Source organism: Candoia aspera, chromosome 1 (genome assembly GCF_035149785.1).
Source record: "Candoia aspera isolate rCanAsp1 chromosome 1, rCanAsp1.hap2, whole genome shotgun sequence".
Taxonomy (NCBI): Eukaryota; Metazoa; Chordata; class Lepidosauria; order Squamata; family Boidae; genus Candoia; species Candoia aspera.
Genome location: NC_086153.1, coordinates 165,778,668 through 165,796,649, shown reverse-complemented (window position 1 = coordinate 165,796,649; position 17,982 = coordinate 165,778,668). Strand labels below are relative to the sequence as shown.

Sequence of the window (17,982 nt, the reverse complement as noted above, 5' to 3'; positions counted from 1 at the left end):
ATCCACACCCCAGGAAGAAAGGCGCCACATCGGGCTGGCGTCTGGACCAGACGAGAGGGGCGGGGAGGCGACAACAACATCCCGCCATGCCGTGCCCCATTGGCAGCTCCGCGCTTGGACTGGAAAGCAGGAAGAGCGGAGGCAGCCGCGGACGCTCTCCCCCGCATGCGCACGCGCGAGCGGGGGGGTCTCTGGCTTCCTTTCTTTTGGCTCCTCCCGCTTCCAGCCTCCGCGGTGAGCCTTTCCCTCAGCGCGAAAGCAGTCCGTGGCGGGAGGGGGAAGAGCAGAGTGGCTCGAGCGCAAGCTGTTGGCTTGCTTTGCGGGGATCCGCCGCCAGTCTCGCGAAGGGAGTCGAGGGCGCGCGTGCCCGCCCGGGGCTGAGCGACCCATCGACCAGCTGGGCAGAAGCGGAGGCGGCGTGGCAAGGGCGGGTGGCTGCGCCGCCGGAGCTTCTGCAGAGGTGGCGGGGAAGGGGCGGCGCGTTGCCCCGACAGCGCTGCGAGGAAGGACGAGCCCGGCCGCCGCGGTGCATTGTCGCCGGGGCTGTGCGAGGTAAGCGAGCCTCCTTCTCTTCTTCCCGCTGCTCCTTCATCCATTGCCCGGCGAGGCCTCCGTCCCTGCGGAGGGCATCCTTCTCCTTTCCCGGAGGAGCCTGGCCATCGTGAAGGGGAGCCGGGCGACAGGTGCAGGCAGAGAGAGGAACCGCCGCTACCGCGCCGCCTGCTGCTGCTGTCCAAGGTCTGTGCTATGTGGTCGCCCCTTCTCCGCTCCCTTTCCGAGGGCTGTAGAGAGGAAGGGCGAGAGGGCGCAGGATCTCTTCCTCCTCCTCGGCTCGGCCGGCGACTGTGCTTCCTCCAGGCAGTCACAGGCTGCACTGCAGCTCCCCATGGCAACGACCTGAGGGGATGGTGGAGTCCGGAGGGCACCGACCGCATTCAGACCGGGCGCCCGGAGATGCCAAGTTTAATCTTCCACAAGTTTTCCTTCGTTCTTTTTTTTTAAACGCAGTAATTCTGTTCAAGTAGGGAAGCAGCAGGAAGAGGGCTCTGCAGGGAATCGTCCTGTCTGGTGTGCTGGAGTTTTGGATTTACCTATATCCTAAACTCTACAGAATGTAGAATGTAATCTGTATCATTAAAATAGCATCCTCCTATCTGCAGTCTTTGAAAGTGGTACAAGCCATATTGTCATTTAAGGATGTTGCATGTGTTAATGAGGCCTATGGGCCAGCCTGTGACATGTTCAGAGAAAAAACTGGAGCCACCTCTGCTTGCAGAGGATGAGAAGACCACTCTGAGCTCCAGCTGCTTTTACACAGATAGACAGGTGTTTCTGCTTTACAGTAAAGCACTGACATTCCTTGGCGTATTTATAAGGCTTTCAGAATAGTGGGTTTTTTATATTTCATTTCTCTGACTGTGTCCATGTGGCATATATGTAGAGCTGCCAACTAGCAATAACGCTTTAGGCAACAAATGAAATGGACATCTGTCCATCAAACTTTATGCCATAATAAATATATTACTCTTTGTTAATAGCTACAGTACTCTGGTTGTGCCATAGCAGGCTCCCGAAACGGTTTCATACATAAAAATTTATCCTGATATTATAAAATACTTCCGTTCTTGAGAATTTAACAAGACAACCATGACGGTTGACCAAGTGATCGTTTATTTTGCCTTTGCATATGTGTTCTTATTCTGCCAGTGACATAGATATTAAAATTTTTATTATAGCTAACATATTTAATATCTGCTATTTTTACGTATGTAAATTTATTCTTGCTTTCATTGAATGGACAATAACAGCTCAGCTGCCTTGCAGATACTGAACAACTGTCTAAAATCAGTTGTCAGTTATCTGCAGAAATTTTCACTGATACAGTAAAATATCAGATACAATTATCACCAAACATTATGATTAGAAGGGTTTCTCCTTGGACACTAATGGAAGCAAGGACTTTTCCCGTTCTTTTTTAAAATGAGTAAATGAAACTACAGCTTTTAAACAGAAGTCATGAATTCATGTATTTTGTAGAGATTCTCATTAGCTGGTCACAGGAGAAAAGGCAAAACGTTTTTGTCTTTGAACTTGATAGGGCAGGTTGTGATTTGCAAACATTTCTTTTAACATGTTTTGAGAAATCACAGAATAGCAGGAACATATAGCAAGAATTATTAGATACTTTTATTAACTGTGAAAATTAAGAACTGAAGAGATAAAGAGCCTTATTACTGTAGTTGTCAAGTGGGAAATTAGTAAGAATGTCAGGCTTATTGAAAGTATTTATATCTATATTTCCTAACACCTGGTAATTAAAAAGTAATAATAAAATGCTATAAATAGCAATAGAATGGAAGAATAGAATATTTAGAGCTGTTACCCAACAGCATGAATTCAAACTGTGCTGCTCATTCATCTGTGTACAAGATTTGTATATGTAATCTATCAGGTTCACTCTTCATTATTTCTCATGCTACTGCTCTTGGAGAAAATGCCACCTCAAATCCTGTGGAATTGGATTCAAAATAGACAACGTAAAATAGACAATATAAATCAGAATAGACAATATAAATAAACCAGTGGCCTGACTTCCTATGTTCTAGTGATTAGAGTTTTCCTAAGAATCTAAAATTATTTCAAGATAGTTCAAGATAAAAGATTTTGATGTGTCAGTGCTTAAAATGCCACAAAAATGTCAAGATTTGCTCTGTAACATCAATAAATTTTGGTGTGAGAAAATCTTTAAAAATTTCATTGAGAGGTGAATTTGAGTATGAAATTAAAAGCATTCAGACTATTATTTTGTGTTTAGTTTGTCTTTCCTTCAAATCTATATCTGTATCTTTTATGTAATATTGCTTTAAACATAGATGCAAGTTAATATTCTATACATGTTAATGAGTAAACATTTACCTGTCACATTTTATGGGCATAATGTTTTATATCCTCCAGATATCTTCATCAGAAATAAGTCACTTTAATTCTAATTTTACACACCATGTAAAGCTTATGAGGTAACTATTTGCCTAGTCAACACAGACCTTTGTATTGTTTTGTACTGAATTCTTGTAATATTTCATTTTTAGTAACATGTCACTGAAATATTTTATTTAATAGAAAAGGCATTCATTAGATAATGATTCATGGCTGAATACTTCATTCTGAACCTTTGTAGAACTGAAGAGTAGTTCGATGAAAATGAGCACCATGGCCAATTCAAAGGAATACAATAAATAGTATTAACCTTCATTTTTAAATCTTGGAGGATACTAGCTTATGTTATGTGTTCATTGTTTTTAGTCAATGGGTGTTACAATGTTAATGATAAATATATATAACATGATTAATATAATATCAATTATATTATATATATTAACGTTAATATTAATCAAAAGAGTAAATATAAAATGCCAGAAGTACAGATGAAAATTAAAGCTATTATTACCTATTAACAATATTAACAAATAATACTCCTGAGTGATATCCAACATTATGCTATTAGAGCTGCCTTTGCATAGTAACATTTTGCTTTACTTTTCTTTCTCCTGCCTCCTGCCCCTTAAAATATGCTCCAGAGGATTAGGAAGCAGACTTAGAGTAGTGTAGTGGATTCTAAGGCAGGGTCGATTGATCCCTTTCCCATTTTTAAATAGAAACCATTTCCAGTTATAAGAACATAGCATTCTGTTTCATCTATTATGTGTCAGATACTGTATATAACCTGCTAATGCAAACAAAGCTTTTTTACTGGTAAGAAACCCATCAACATCAGCCAGCAGCCATCTAATTCTGAAAATTTTTGGGAAAGAAAAGAAAGCATAACTCTGAGTGAATTGTATAGATAAAACTGTAAAATCTATTGCACAATCTATTGGATTTTATCTGATGCAGAAACATAGAAACTGCATTGTCCAGTACACTTACTGTGGCCTAGTGACACATTCTGGTGGCATAGTTTGAAAACCTCACCTGGATAAAAGCAAGTCTTCTAGAGAAGAAAGTCTGTTTCTGTAAATAAGTCGCTGTTTTACCATCTGATTTAGATGAAATATACTGAATTATAATTTTTCCCTATTTGGCACCATCAGTGAAACCCATACCACATATCAGTTTACATCCTGAGATGATAACCTGATAGGTAATCCAGTAATTTAGCTTTAGACAATTACAGAATTATAGTCAGCCTTCTTTCTTTATTCTGCTAATCTAAAAAGCACAATTTTATTAAATAAATCTTTTTCCATGTTTTATATTGGAAAAATATGAAACAATAGATATATGAATCTGAATTTAAGGAAAGGAGACCCACTTCTCTTCTAAATTTTGCATCAGTAGTACTGTGTAGTACTGCCAGAAGTATATGCAAAAACATAGTCTGAGTTATATCAAATTCATTTCTACATGGGATTTTCCATATCAACACATATTTTTAGCATTGGTTCTAATACATAAAAATCCTCAGTATAGCTTATATGTGGGTTGATACAGATTTAACTGCCACAAAATGAGTATGCAGTGGGAAGTGTTAGGTACAAATAGCGCTGTTCATTGTAATTATTCAGCAACCATTTATAATGTCCATATTCTTGGCAAATGCTACCACTTTAGTCTTATAAACAGACAGACCTTTCTGTTTACAATAAATTCCAGACTTAGAAAGTAATCTTCTCATGCAAATAATGAAATAGCAACATAAAATCTGCATAAAGAATCAGTAGAACCTTTTGAGTACCAGTTGAAGGAACAAAAAGAAAGGATTTTTTCCTGAACTATGTAATCTAAAAAGTAGAATTTGCGGCTGTTTTTGGTAACTGAGAGATGTACAAACTCATGATGGCAAGTAGTTATATGTAGAGCACACTCACAAAAGGTTGGGAACTCAGTTGGCCCCTAGTAGTTTTGAATTAAGTAATTCAAAATAAAGCACTATCCAATTGCAGTATATTTCCTAGAAATCTAGCACATGTTTTGGCAAGGGTATTCAAAAGGCTTATTCAGCAGTGGTCCTAAAAATCACCTCCAATAAACTTGTGTAAAGATTTGTAATAGTATGTGGGAATAACCTTGAGGGACCAAGGGGAAGAGATGCTGCCTAAGGAACAATCAGATAAAAGAGGGAGGAGCCTGCATCAGCTTTATGGTCAGAGCAGGGCCGCAACTAGGGGGGGCAAGTGGGGCATGTGCCCCAGGCACCGTGCTGGGGGGGGCACCAAAATGAGTGCGGGGGGGGCACCAAAATGGGCGTGGAATCCATGTTTGCCCCGGGTGACACAGACTCTAGTTGCGGCCCTGGGTTAGAGAAAGAAATTTAGGAAGGATCTGCCTTGATCAGGCTGTAAAACGAGATGGTGGGAGATTTGTACTTTCAGACTTGCAAGATTTTGTTAATGTAGCCTTACAATAAAGTAGAATTAGCTCATCTGGTCATGTTTCCTGTCTGGTTACCTGGAAGGGCTGACAAGGTTGGAACAAATACTAGATGTACAGACAACCAGCAATACTATATTCCTGTTGGATTAGCTAAAGTTATCAAAGGAGTTGGACCAATTTGAAAAAAAGATTCAGATGGTAGAATATCCAATTCCTATGGCTTTACCTAGATGGATTTTTCCAGTGAGGCCTTTTATTTCTGCTTTGCTCACGTGTATCTAGTTTGGTAGCATCTTTAAGGTAGTCTATATGTAGCATTTTTCTCCACAGGATAATCTAGCTGACTTCTTTCAAAAAAACACATATAAATCTAAGATGATTTTGCTACTGGATCAAGTCTTTCCAATGTTAGTTTCATTTATATAACTTCTCATATCTCATGATCTTTCTATTAAGTTGAAGTTGGCTAAGATCTTTCCTAAATTTAATGTAAATCTTTTTGTTGATAGGATTTTTTTTCAAGCTCTTTTGTTTATTTGATAGATTCAGCTTGAATAGCTAAATGTTATCAGGACTACATTCTACATCAAACTTAAATTAGATGTGAAATTCCTGATAACAAGGCTTTCCCAGAAAGTATAGTAATTTTTCCATCAATCCAATATAAACTGAGACAAAAATTGTATAATATGTAGTAAACAGCCACTTATTTTTCACCATGCGCATTGTACTATTTATATTAGGGTCTGTTTACTACACATTATACAATCTACCTTTGCAACCAATGACAGATTATTATCATCAACCAATCAATCTAAATGAAGCATTTAATTTAAAATGTAATCAACCTCACTGTTCCCATTCTGAAATAAAACAAAAGGTCATTATACTTATTTATGTATAAATCTACAATATAAACATTGGAACTGATTTTTATATATTACAGAATAAAAAATAATTGACAGTTTTTATTAATAAGCAGCCCTGTGAATGTCTGTGTATATCATCCTCATGAAAGAGGAAAACTTGGCCATCCTTGTTTAATTTGATGGCACATAACCTATAGAATATATGCACTTTTTAGCATATACTGTAGTCTAATTCATTTTGGAAGCATTTATTAATGCAACTATGTTTACTATACCTATTATTTTTACAGTTACATCTTTGAAACCTGGTTGAAGGTCATAAATAGAGATCAGTTCAGCTAGGTTTTTACAGGTTTATTGATGAAGTTTCAAATTCATATTTGCAAACTTAAGTTTCTTTTTAAAAAGTTATGTCAAATTGCTGTATATAAGAGATCAAGATCAATAATACAGTACTTCTTTGCTCATTCTACCATTCAGTTTATTGTTGATTTTTCTTATCTAAAAAGACTGTGATATTTTAAAAAATGTTTTCACTGTTTGTTTCAGCAAATTGTATGTAGTTATATCCTGATCCAATTTTTATGGAATGACATTAAATCCCTCAAATCAAGCTTGACTTCTGATGTCTACATGGACATGTTCATCTTGTTATCTTGGCAGCGATACAAAACTATTTTGCCATTGCTTAAACCAGCATCAAAAATTGGGGACCTAATATTTGCTCTTCTTGCAAAGCAGCATTTATTTCTACTTTAATAATTGTTCTGATTTGTTTTCCTGGTTCAGAAAGACATCTTTCCCAAAACATCTGAGATTTACTAGATTTACTTAGTATTTACTATTATTAATTAATTTTGCAAGATATTTTGTTAAGGATAGTTAGCTGTTTTATAAAGGAAGATGCTAAAGAGCACTTTCTTGGCTAGTATTTTATTAATCTTTCTCTGTTTGCGGTCATGTTTAGTAAGCTTAGAATTCTTAAATTTTCTAGGACTCACAAATTAATCAATCAAATTCCCACTTGAGTAGAGAGATCTTTTCATTGTATTCTTAAAGAATAAAGAACCATTCAGTATGATTAATTATAAATCCAATCAACTATTTTTAGATTTGGAAAGATCGGTTAAATCATTTTGTTCACAAGGAATAACTTACTACTGTTTGTAGCTTACATTTAAACCATTATTAAAATGACAGAAAAAATTGAAAGCAAATTTGGCTTCCAGGGATAATTAAAGACAATATTCTTTATTTAAAAGACTAAATTATTTACTTTACTAACTTCTAATGTAATGTTCCAGTTTTTACCAATAAATAACTTAGACTATTTTCCCCAAATCTCTCTCTTTCTCTCTGTGATATATACCTCCCTTTACAGTTTGTTTATTTGAACTTTCAGTGTTTTAAAAAAGCTAATTGATTAATGTCTTGAGCAAATTTGCCACCAATGGTTGTTCCTTGTCATAGTTTGTGCAGTAATAACCATATGATTAAAGAGCCAGTTTGGTGTAGTGGTTAAGGCATCAGGCTAGAAACCAGGAGACTGTAAGTTCTAGTCCCGCGTTAGGTATGAAGTCAGCTGGGTGACCTTGGGCCAGTCTCTCTCTCTCTCTCAGACCTAGGAAGCAGGCAAGGGCAAACCACTTCCAAAATCTTGCCAGGAAAACTGCAAGGAGTTGCCAGGAGTTAACAATGACTTGAAGGAACAAAAAAGAACACCACCTTAAGATTGCATTATTGCAAGGGTCTTTACATGTTTCTTCCCTTGAGGTTAGCCCAGAAGCTGTAGGTCATGCAGAATGTTGTGGCTTAATGTTTGAAGAAGACAACTTAATGGTGAATTTATTACACTTATTCTAAAGGAGCAGACCTGGCTGCCAGTTTGCCACTGAGCCAAGTTTAAGATGCTTTTATTGACAAATAAAGATCTATACTACTTAAGGCCTGAATAACTGATAGATTGCCTTCTCTGTCATATATTAGTGGGGTCATTAAGGAGAGTGGATGCCCTCATACTCAAAATAATAGAAACAATACCATTACATTCAGAGATTAAATATAACACACAATGCAGGAATCAGTCTAAGGTTTTGCAGTTCAGATGAATGAGTCTGCCTCAGACATACAAAGGCAAGGCTGCAGTAGAGATTATTTCTAGCACAGGTCTGTTTAATGAAGACCATTTTATATTAGAGCTCAGTTCTTCAGCAGCTTGGCATGCATTGATGTTACTCAGAATGCAAGATGATCCAGGAATGACAGCAGTTCCTCAGCAGACCTTTACTGTCATAAAACTCTTGCATTGTGCCTTTCAACTTTTGACATTCCATTCTGTTTTATAACCTTTTTTGATATTCAGCTCTGCTGGCACTCCTATAGGCCCAGAGATTAATGCAAGGGAATCTATACTGGGACATGGTTCTGTTTATTCAGTGGTTTCTGCAGCAACTTTCAGCTCATCTTCTTCCAAGGACAAGTCATCTAAAAGGGCATAGACAACAACAATATTTTGTTGTTATGTAAAATATTGGATGAGGGTTTCATCTTGAATAAATAAAAGACCTGTCAGATTTACAAAGTACCTCTTCTTTGTAAAGATCAATTTAGCATTTTAGGTGTTCTCAGTCCCTTCCTCAAGTAATACTTTCCTTGACGTTCAGGAAGGAAAATATTTTTTATAATGTATGTGAAATATGCATAATTTTGATTAACACATTTATCTGCAGTTTTGGACTCTTTCTAGAAGTTATCATGATGAGAACCTGTACTTCAACATTTAGAACTAGGTTGGAATACTAAATACCCCTCTATCCTTTCTTTTAAAAAGTTGCATTTTTCTTTGTTCTGGGTTTGCAGTGGAAAGTAAATCTATAGAGCTCTATTTTGATCCCTTCATCTTTTCCCCCAAATATTAATGCCTTGAAAATGTTTCTACATTTCAAAAGATAGATGCTGAGAAACCTAACCAAAGCAATTAGTTTATTAACAAAGACTTTTAGTTTCAATTCAGAACCAATATATTTGACATGATATGAAATATACTCAAATTCCAATTGGGAAAGCCTATGGCTAAGGCAAAAATGGTAAATCCAAGCATCTAGGGTGTTCTTGATGATACTGACAGCTATGGCCCCCAAACAGCTGCTTCCCTGCTTCTTAAAACTAAACTGGAACTCGCTCATTGTTAGCACTACTGTAAATTGCCACAGCCATCAGATGGTGGCACCTGAACGTCCTCATGCTTGACTTCATGGAACTAGGTGTGTCTTTATGCTTTCCACAATTGGAAGGCTGCAGGAAATACTGATAACTCAACTAAGGAACATTTGCAGGAACGTAGTCTCCCAACAGTTCTTTGGCAGGTTGAGTGCATCTTGCTTTCACATATTTGAAGCAGCAGTCATAGGTTTAAAGCCACAGGGTTCACCCTAGCCTTTTTATTAGCTGTGGAGAATTGAAATAGTTGATACTCAAACTGCATTCTGGATGAAACTGTTTTTCTTAATACAGGTTTCAGGCAAGGACCTCCACCCCCTAGATTATAGTATATTTTGATGCTGGGTCCAGTTCATTTACTTAGTTTTATGCATGTGTACTTGTAAATAAAAGCTGTTAGTGCAGCATATTTACAAGAAAGTGCACAGAGAACTGCAGAATAATCTTTTAACGTGCTTTTCCCACAATGTGAGGAATGCTTCTGTCATATCATGGGCATGTTTATTTAGATGTTGTCTTGGTACATTGCTTGTTTCAATCCACATTAAATAAGAAAAAATACAAAAGTCATCTGCTTGTAAACCCTACCTTCAGTCTTGACATACTCTCCCCCTGTCCTTGATTGCTTCCCTAAAGCCTAAGAAATATAGAAGAGCATATTTGGAGAGCAGTCTAGCGGTGAATGATCAGACAACAGACAATTACTGAGGTATAATTAGCAGGCTGATTTTCTAGTTTTTCTTAATATAGGCTGGCAAATAAAACCCTATGCTCAACAGGATGCTTCATCACTCCTCTGTGAATGGATGCAGACCCTAGCATTGTTCTGCTATCACTGCTAGCATCGGATTTAATAGGAGGCTTGGTTCATTGACTACCGTATGTGAGGATGGTTTATATTAGATATTAGTGATATACAAGATCCTTAGGAATTAACATGTTAAGGTACCACATACTTCTAAACAGAAGGCAATACTGTAACTGAAATTCTAAGCTTGTTTATTAAGGATCAATTTATTTATTTATTCATTGTTCTGAATAAAAATATATGCTCCATTCAGTAATTTGGGAGTAAACTACATTGGCCCCAGTGGAGTTGGCTGGCTTGAGTTTGGTAGCATGTTTAATTGTTACAATGTTTGAAAACAAAACGAAACTCTTTAAATTCAGAAACTGAAAATAGCTATTACTGGGTGCATAATCTAATGAACACGGAGGGAAAGACACTATACCAACTTTTCACTGTTGATTATTTTATTGTTACTCAGTATCTCTTTCAGAAGTGCCATCTTTTTTAATATAATTAGTGGAACAAAATATTAATGCACGTACTTTCTTGGAGGATAATGTGTAGAGCAGTCATTTTGAGGCATATTTAGTGCAACATATTGCACCAGTGAATGTTGTATAAAATTTGCTATAATGTACTTGAATATGGAATACTGAGGGAGGATATTCTAAGAGGTCAGGTGTTAGCAAGCTGCTATGCCTGAATGTGCAAAGTGTTTTAACTTTAGTATCTCCTATATGCTCCCCATATGGAAGGTCATGGGACTACAGGGAGAAAATACACCATGCCACATCTCTCTTAATCTAAACTATAGATTCCTATAGAGTTCATATCCTGATATATCTAGCTTTTTAAATTGTAACAGTATATTATTGATTTTCAAATGATACCTTGCTGATATAAATCATATTGGTTTCATATAACCTTAAATTATAAGCGAATACTTATTATAGATAGCCCATCTAAGCGAATATCTATAGCTCAGGGTTGAACTGTGGAGTCCTTGGTGCTCTCTGAGCCTTGTTGTTTCATTGCCAGACTAGGCAACATCTTCAGTGTGAAAAGGGAGTGGGCCTTGCTCTCTGTTTATATACTGTCCAGCTTGTGTTGGTGGAGGTGTTGTTCTCTCCTTGGGAGTTCCTTGATTGGGCTGTTTTTTGCTGCTTGGTTGATTGATTGAGTTAATAATTCCTTGATTAGGGTATATTGTGCTGTTTGATTGTTCATCTGGTGTTAATCCTAGTGTTAATCTTTGCATACGTGGGTGTTGATTGCTAGCGAGGAGGTGTTCTGGTCTTTTGGCTTTTCTATTGTCTCTTTTGAATGGTATGTACTCTTCAAACTCTTCAAAACATCTTAAGTAACCCAAAAGACCCAGCAGCCCAAGAAGGAAAAACAGGAGTTATTTACAACATACAGTGCAAGGACTGTAAGAGCCACTATGTAGGACAGACAGGCAGAAGACTAGCAGAGCGCATCCACGAACACCAACTAGCAGTCAAAAGACATGATGAAAACTCCTTACTCTCACAACACATGGACAGACTCAATCATACTTTCAACTGGGAAACTGTGAGCATCCTAAACCAAGCCAAATCCAAAAATGCCAGAGAATTCCTGGAAGCTTGGCACTCAGACAAAGCAGCCATCAACAGACACATAGAGGTAAACAACATTTACATACCATTTCTGCGAGAAAACAACAAGGCTCAGAGAGCATCAAGGACTCCACCGATTGCCCATCATTGGCAGATAAACATGATTTATATTTATTTATGTAACGTCCTTTCCTGGACCAAGAGGCACTTCAGACGGTCACTCATGCCCTAGTCACCTCACGATTGGTTAATTGTAATGTGCTTTTGATGGGGCTGCCTTTGAAGACTATCCAGAAGCTACAGCTATTCAGAATGTGGTAGTGATGGGTGTTCTGCATTATGCATCTGTGATTCCACTGCTTCCTGAGTTGGCCTGGTTGCCAGTTGGCTTCTGGGTGCAATTCAAGGTGCTGGATATCACCTTTAAAGTCTTCTGTGCCATAGGGCCTCTCTGTCTGAGGGACCACTTATCTCCAACTGTCCCTGCCTGTCTGGTTTGGTACAGCAGGCTGGGTGTGCTTCAGGTCCCGTCATTTAAAGAATATCATCTTGCGGGACCTAGGAGACATGCTTAGTGTGTTACAATTCTTGCCCTCTGAAATGATCTTCTCCTAGAGTTTTATGTGGCTCGTGCCCACGTCATTCAGGAAGTTGCTGAAGATCTGGTTGTTCTCCTAGGCTTTGGGGACAGGATGATTGCTCTCCTTTGGGGACAGGATGGTTGTTCTCCTAGGCTTTGGGGACAGTTTTTGGTTTGGCTTGGTTTTGTTTTGTTTTTTGTATTTTGCACTTCTGGTCTGTTGTATTTTTTTCTTTTAATAAGTTGGTTTTTAGTTGTAAGCTGTCCAGAATCATTTGGGAGTCAGGTGGCTTATAAATAAAATTAAATAAATAAAATATTCCTCAATCCTACTTTTTAAAATTAAAGTTGAGAATTGCCAAATGCATAAATCAAATGTTCTTGATAATCTAAAATATTTCATTTGTGTTGTTTTGCTTTATGACACTTTCAACATTTGTTATTAAATACAGAATTTAGATTTATGATTAACCAAATACAGCATTTCTATTGACTGATTTTTGTTCTTACTGAATTTTGCAGTCATTAGACTACAGACAAGGAACTTGGCTAAATTAATATTATGGTCATAAAAATTTAGGAGTGAGGTATGAAAAAGTAAAATATTTGGTGAAACCCGTTCCTCCCATTATGTGCCCCCAACTACCAGTGGAGTAGAAGTGATATTATACCAGGTTTGCTACATGTCTCAGGATACACCAGTCTCAGGGCTTCTGCTAATCCTAAAGCTGGGGAGTTCTTGCTGCTCTCTGAGCCTTGTTGTTTTGTTGCAGACATTTCATTGCCAGACTAGGCAACATCTTCAGTGTGAAAAGGGAGTGGGCCTTGGTCTCTGTTTATATACTGTAGTTTGAAACAACACCTTCACCAACACAAGCTGGACAAACCACGGTATATAAACAGAGAGCAAGGCCCACTCCCTTTCCACACTGAAGATGTTGCCTAGTCTGGCAATGAAATGTCTGCAACAAAACAACAAGGCTCAGAGAGCACCAAGGACTCCACAGTTCAACCCTGAGCTACAAATATTCACTTTGATTGAATCCTAAAACTTCCTACCTGACATCTCCCAACATGGAACAGCATGGATTTGTGTTGTTTCAGAGCAAAATTGGCTATGTTTGTTTTGTTTTGCTTATTTTTGCCACAAAGGATTCAGCCCCCACATCTAAAATTATAGCTGTATTGTTCGTCAGGATTGAAACAATGAGAGTCATTTCAAAGAAACTTTATCTTCAAAAGATGTGATGAATTTTTTGTTGGAATTATCAGAGATCAACTCAGCATTGTCTCATAAGCATAAGGGTGTTGCTCTAGCAAATCGCATCTCTACTGTGCTTGTGGGATGTCACATGGGTCACCCGACTTCCTATTCCTCCTCCTTCTTGGGATTGGGGATTAACAGTCTCCATTACCTTGTGAGCAGACATGCAAGCAGGAAGAGCTGCAGAATGCAGCTCTCCCCTTTTTTCACCATCCAGTGATGATTAAGTGCTTTCTACTATGAACCTACCTGTGTCTAGATCTACTGAATAAAAGTAAGCTATCTCTATTTTTCTTCATCTAACTACAGTGTGTAGACTGAATTTATTTCTGAACACAATTAAGCTTAATGTGCAAGTTCCTTCTTTGGTTCACGCTTCTACTCTGCAAGATTGCTGTTAGCTGTCTGGAGTTCTTTTATTAGCCTTTAAAAACTCCATCATTTTTTGCTTTGTATTTGTAACAAAAAAAGCCGGTGTACTACAGTCAAAAGGCATGTGGCAATAGCAACATACTCCTAAACTCTATGTGAACTTCACACCTTCAGTCCCCTCTGTTCCTTGTTCACCTGCCTGCTTCTCTGACACAGTGTTTCTTACCCTCCCCATCTGCTCTGCTCTTTTCTGCCCCCTTATATTCAACTACTTCTTTTCTGCTGCCATTTTCCATCACCCACATCAACGTTACTCACCAGTCTACTCCCTTCCATCCCACCCCTTTCCACCATGCCAGCATCCTCAAACCTATTTTCAACCCTGCCCATACCCTGCTGCCTCTGCTGCCATGTATGCTTGTGTAGAAAGAGGAAGGGAAGGTGGTATGCCTGTATCCTTGTATTTGTTTACATATGCACACATGTGAGATGTGCAAGAATATATACATGAGTACATGTCTATGATTACATTACAAATTTTACATTAGATTACATGTTTTGCATGGCCTCACCTACTTTTTGCAGCTTAAGCACCCACTTTTTCAATATGGTTCCCAGCATGTTTCACTAAGGCATTTGTGGCCCTTGACCTAAATGAACTTGTGTATCCTTGCCTGTGTGGTGGATTCCATCTTCGGCAGAAAAATATACTGTATATTCCTAATGGAATATTGAATACAGATAAAATGTGATATCTGCCTCTTTTGGCCTTGACAAATTCAGTGTCATCTTTGGAAAACTTATCAGATGACAAGAGCCCTGTTTTATAAAAACTTATGGCTTTATACATTTGCTCATCTTTAAGGAGCCACAAGATTCTGTTTTTGTGGTTAGAACAAACTGTCACTGACTCCTCTCTGTAGACTGTACTGTTAAGCCATTATGTGTGGCTGTTGCAGAATGTTTGTGGCAGTGCAGGGTTTTGAGTTGCATTAATCATGGCTGAGATTTGCTTTATCCTATCTGCCATACTTCTTTCTTTGTTGTCATAAAGAGTGACAATTGAAGCATGAAAACAAGCACACTATCCCACTGTAGTTTCCTTTCTTGACTATTTCTTGTCATATGCGGAAATACAAAATTGTTTCTTTTTATAAGAAATTAAAATATAATACATTGTTTATTATCTGTTGCCTCCAGAAGGCCAGCTACAGGACAGAGATCCTGGAGGGAAGCAGTTGCTTCCTGGCTGCTGATTGTAGCCTCTGCATTTTCCTCTCTTCTGTCTCAAAACAGGAAGAGAATGAAACATGAAACGAAGTTCCTAGCTTAGTCTAGTAAGACAGAAACCTACAGTAGAACAATAAATGGCTTGGGGGATCTCTAAGTGCTTGTATATAAACACAGGTTTTAGTATAAGAATGCAGCAAATAAAGCTAATTTCATTTAGGTAAGAGACATGTACTCTGCTGTCTGCTGAATACTGTTATTATATTGTAGAAAGTGATACTGTGCACTGCTGAATGCCCCCGTTCAGAGGGTATAGTACAATGTGGATCACGATCCACGTTATAATAGTGTAATACAAAAGTTATAAACCTTAAAAACTTAGAGCAGTATAAACATATATGTGGCATTCGCTCAATAAATTAAACTGAAAAAGCCCTCCAAAAGAGCTCTGTTTTAATTTGCATTAGGAAGATTGATAATATTGGAGCTAATCTAGCTTCTTGGGGGAAGTTGTTTAATGGCCATTACTGAGAAGCATCTCCTCCTGAGCTCAGCCCTCCTCCTCCTCCCCTCCCCCCACCCTCATAGTACGGAACTAAAAATATCTTTTCCCCAGAAATTCTTATCAGGCAGTTTGCTTTTAGTCAAGTAGGTGATCCTGAAAGTTCCTTGGTGCCAAGCCATTTAGGGCTTTATAGGTTAAAACCAATACTTTACCTGGAAAGCAATGCAGGGATCATAGCACAGATATAATATATTAAGGGCATCTGGTTCCACTTAGTAAATAGGCCACTACATTTTGTACCAAGTACAGGTTTTTAAAGGCAGCCCCATGTAGAAATCATTATAACAGTCTAACTGGGTGGTGATGGGAACATGAATTATTGTCACAAGAAGCTCTCCCCAACTACTGCATAAACCAAAGCTGGCCGAATGCCTTCCTGATCTCCACTTGCCCATCCAGCAGGATCTTCAAGTCATGGACTTGCTCTCTCAGGGGCAGCATTGCTTCTCCAAGAGACAAGATCGATGCTGACAGAGACCTTTGATGAATAAACAGCAGCTCCGTCTTGTTTGGGTCCCACTTCAGCCTGTTTCTTCCCATCCAGAATCCAACAGCCACCAGGTACAGGGACAAGATTTTGACTGTATATCTAAAATGGTAGTGTGCAATTGGATGTCATCAATATAATTGATGACTCTGTACCCCAAAGTGACAGATGACTTCTTCACGTAGTACAGTAGCTTCATGTAGATGGTAAAAAGTAAGGGGGAAAGAACTGAGCATTGTGGCACTCCACATACAAGGCCACTGCACTGAACTCTTCCCACTCAAAACTGTCCATTGTGGAAGAATTGGAGCTACTGGAGCACAGTGCTCCCAATCCCTGCAGAATGTCCAGAAGGATGGTATAATCTGCAGTAAGGCACAATATTGAGGGTAGGTGACAGGATCAGAAGGGTGCTGAAAGACATCTGAAAGGACCAGAAAGGTTGTTCTCCCTCATGACAAAATTAATGTGACCAACGCCTGTGCATTTTATCCCCACGCTTGAATCCTGACTGAAAAGGGTTCAGATAATCCATTTCTTTTAGAGTCCTCCTAAGTTGCCTCCCCATCATAGTCTCAACAATCTTCCCTAAAAAGGGAAGGTTGGAAATAGAGTAGTGGTTGTCTCATACAGCTGGATCCAGGACTCTGAAGACTGGGGTGGGGGTTGGCATACCGCAACCACTTTCAAAGCTGCAGGAAAAACTCCCTGTTTTGTTTCAGACAGCAAAATGCTCTGCCTGGTTAGAGCTATTAGAGATCGGATGCAATTCTTTTGTGGGCAGATGCAGCTGATAGACCATCAGTTAACTACCACAATTTTACATATATTTCTTTCAACAGTTGCATATTGAATTATGTTGCACTGAGAAAAAACTGAAAATAGACAGATTTATTTTATTTTGCATGTGTGGCTAAAATACAGGAGATGATATCTTAGAGTAACAGTCTTTATTTTTAAAATATTATTATGAAAAAGCACCTTAGTGAGATGGGCTTGTGGCAGATTCAAGCCACCTGTGCAGCAAGATGTTTTGGAAGCAGCCATGCTGCTACTTTATTAGGGTTACTGTGTCTGGGCTACAAAAATGTGAAGACCACTAGATGGCAACTATCAGATGCAGCCATCTCTCTCTGCCCTTACTTAATGACCATTTGGATTTTTGCAGCCTAGATCTGGTAGCCCTAGGTTTATCTGAATTCATATGCAGTATAGTGTCCTTATCTGACTAGAGAATATTCCTGGCAGCAGACACTATTACTGAAAAAAAACACACATTTCCTCTTATTTTTATCTAACTGGAGTTGATAGTGTTAATACATTTTATTCCCTCCTGTCTTTAGAGGGAATAATGGTTTTTATTGCTTACATACTTTATAACTGAAGTTCTAGTACAACTTCAAGGTTTTGAAATTAGTTTGACTGCATTGTGGTTTGGAAGGTCTGCATAATGCTATCATTCTTTTGTGGGCTGTAGGTTTTATTCTGGACTTTTCCCCTATTTTAAAAGGGCAGGGCTAACACCCCATTGAACAGGATAGGACAGAACCAAAGAATGTCATAATCATTTTGCAGCTATTTATATAACACTGTAATAAATGAAACTATGGGTATTGCTTCCAGTTTGTCCTAATG

General features: G+C 38.4%; 1 protein-coding gene across 2 annotated transcripts in view; it reads left to right on the top strand.

Moving 5' to 3' along the window:
• The first annotated feature begins 252 nt into the window (after positions 1-252).
• The window catches only part of ADARB1 (adenosine deaminase RNA specific B1), an 81,766-nt gene continuing 64,036 nt past the window's right edge, over positions 253-17,982 (top strand). The window contains exon 1 of one of the 2 annotated variants that reach the window (XM_063317786.1): positions 253-552. The gene's annotated coding sequence lies outside the window, so the exon portion shown is untranslated. The remainder of the gene's footprint in view (positions 553-17,982) is intronic. The other variant, XM_063317785.1, reaches the window with a different exon arrangement.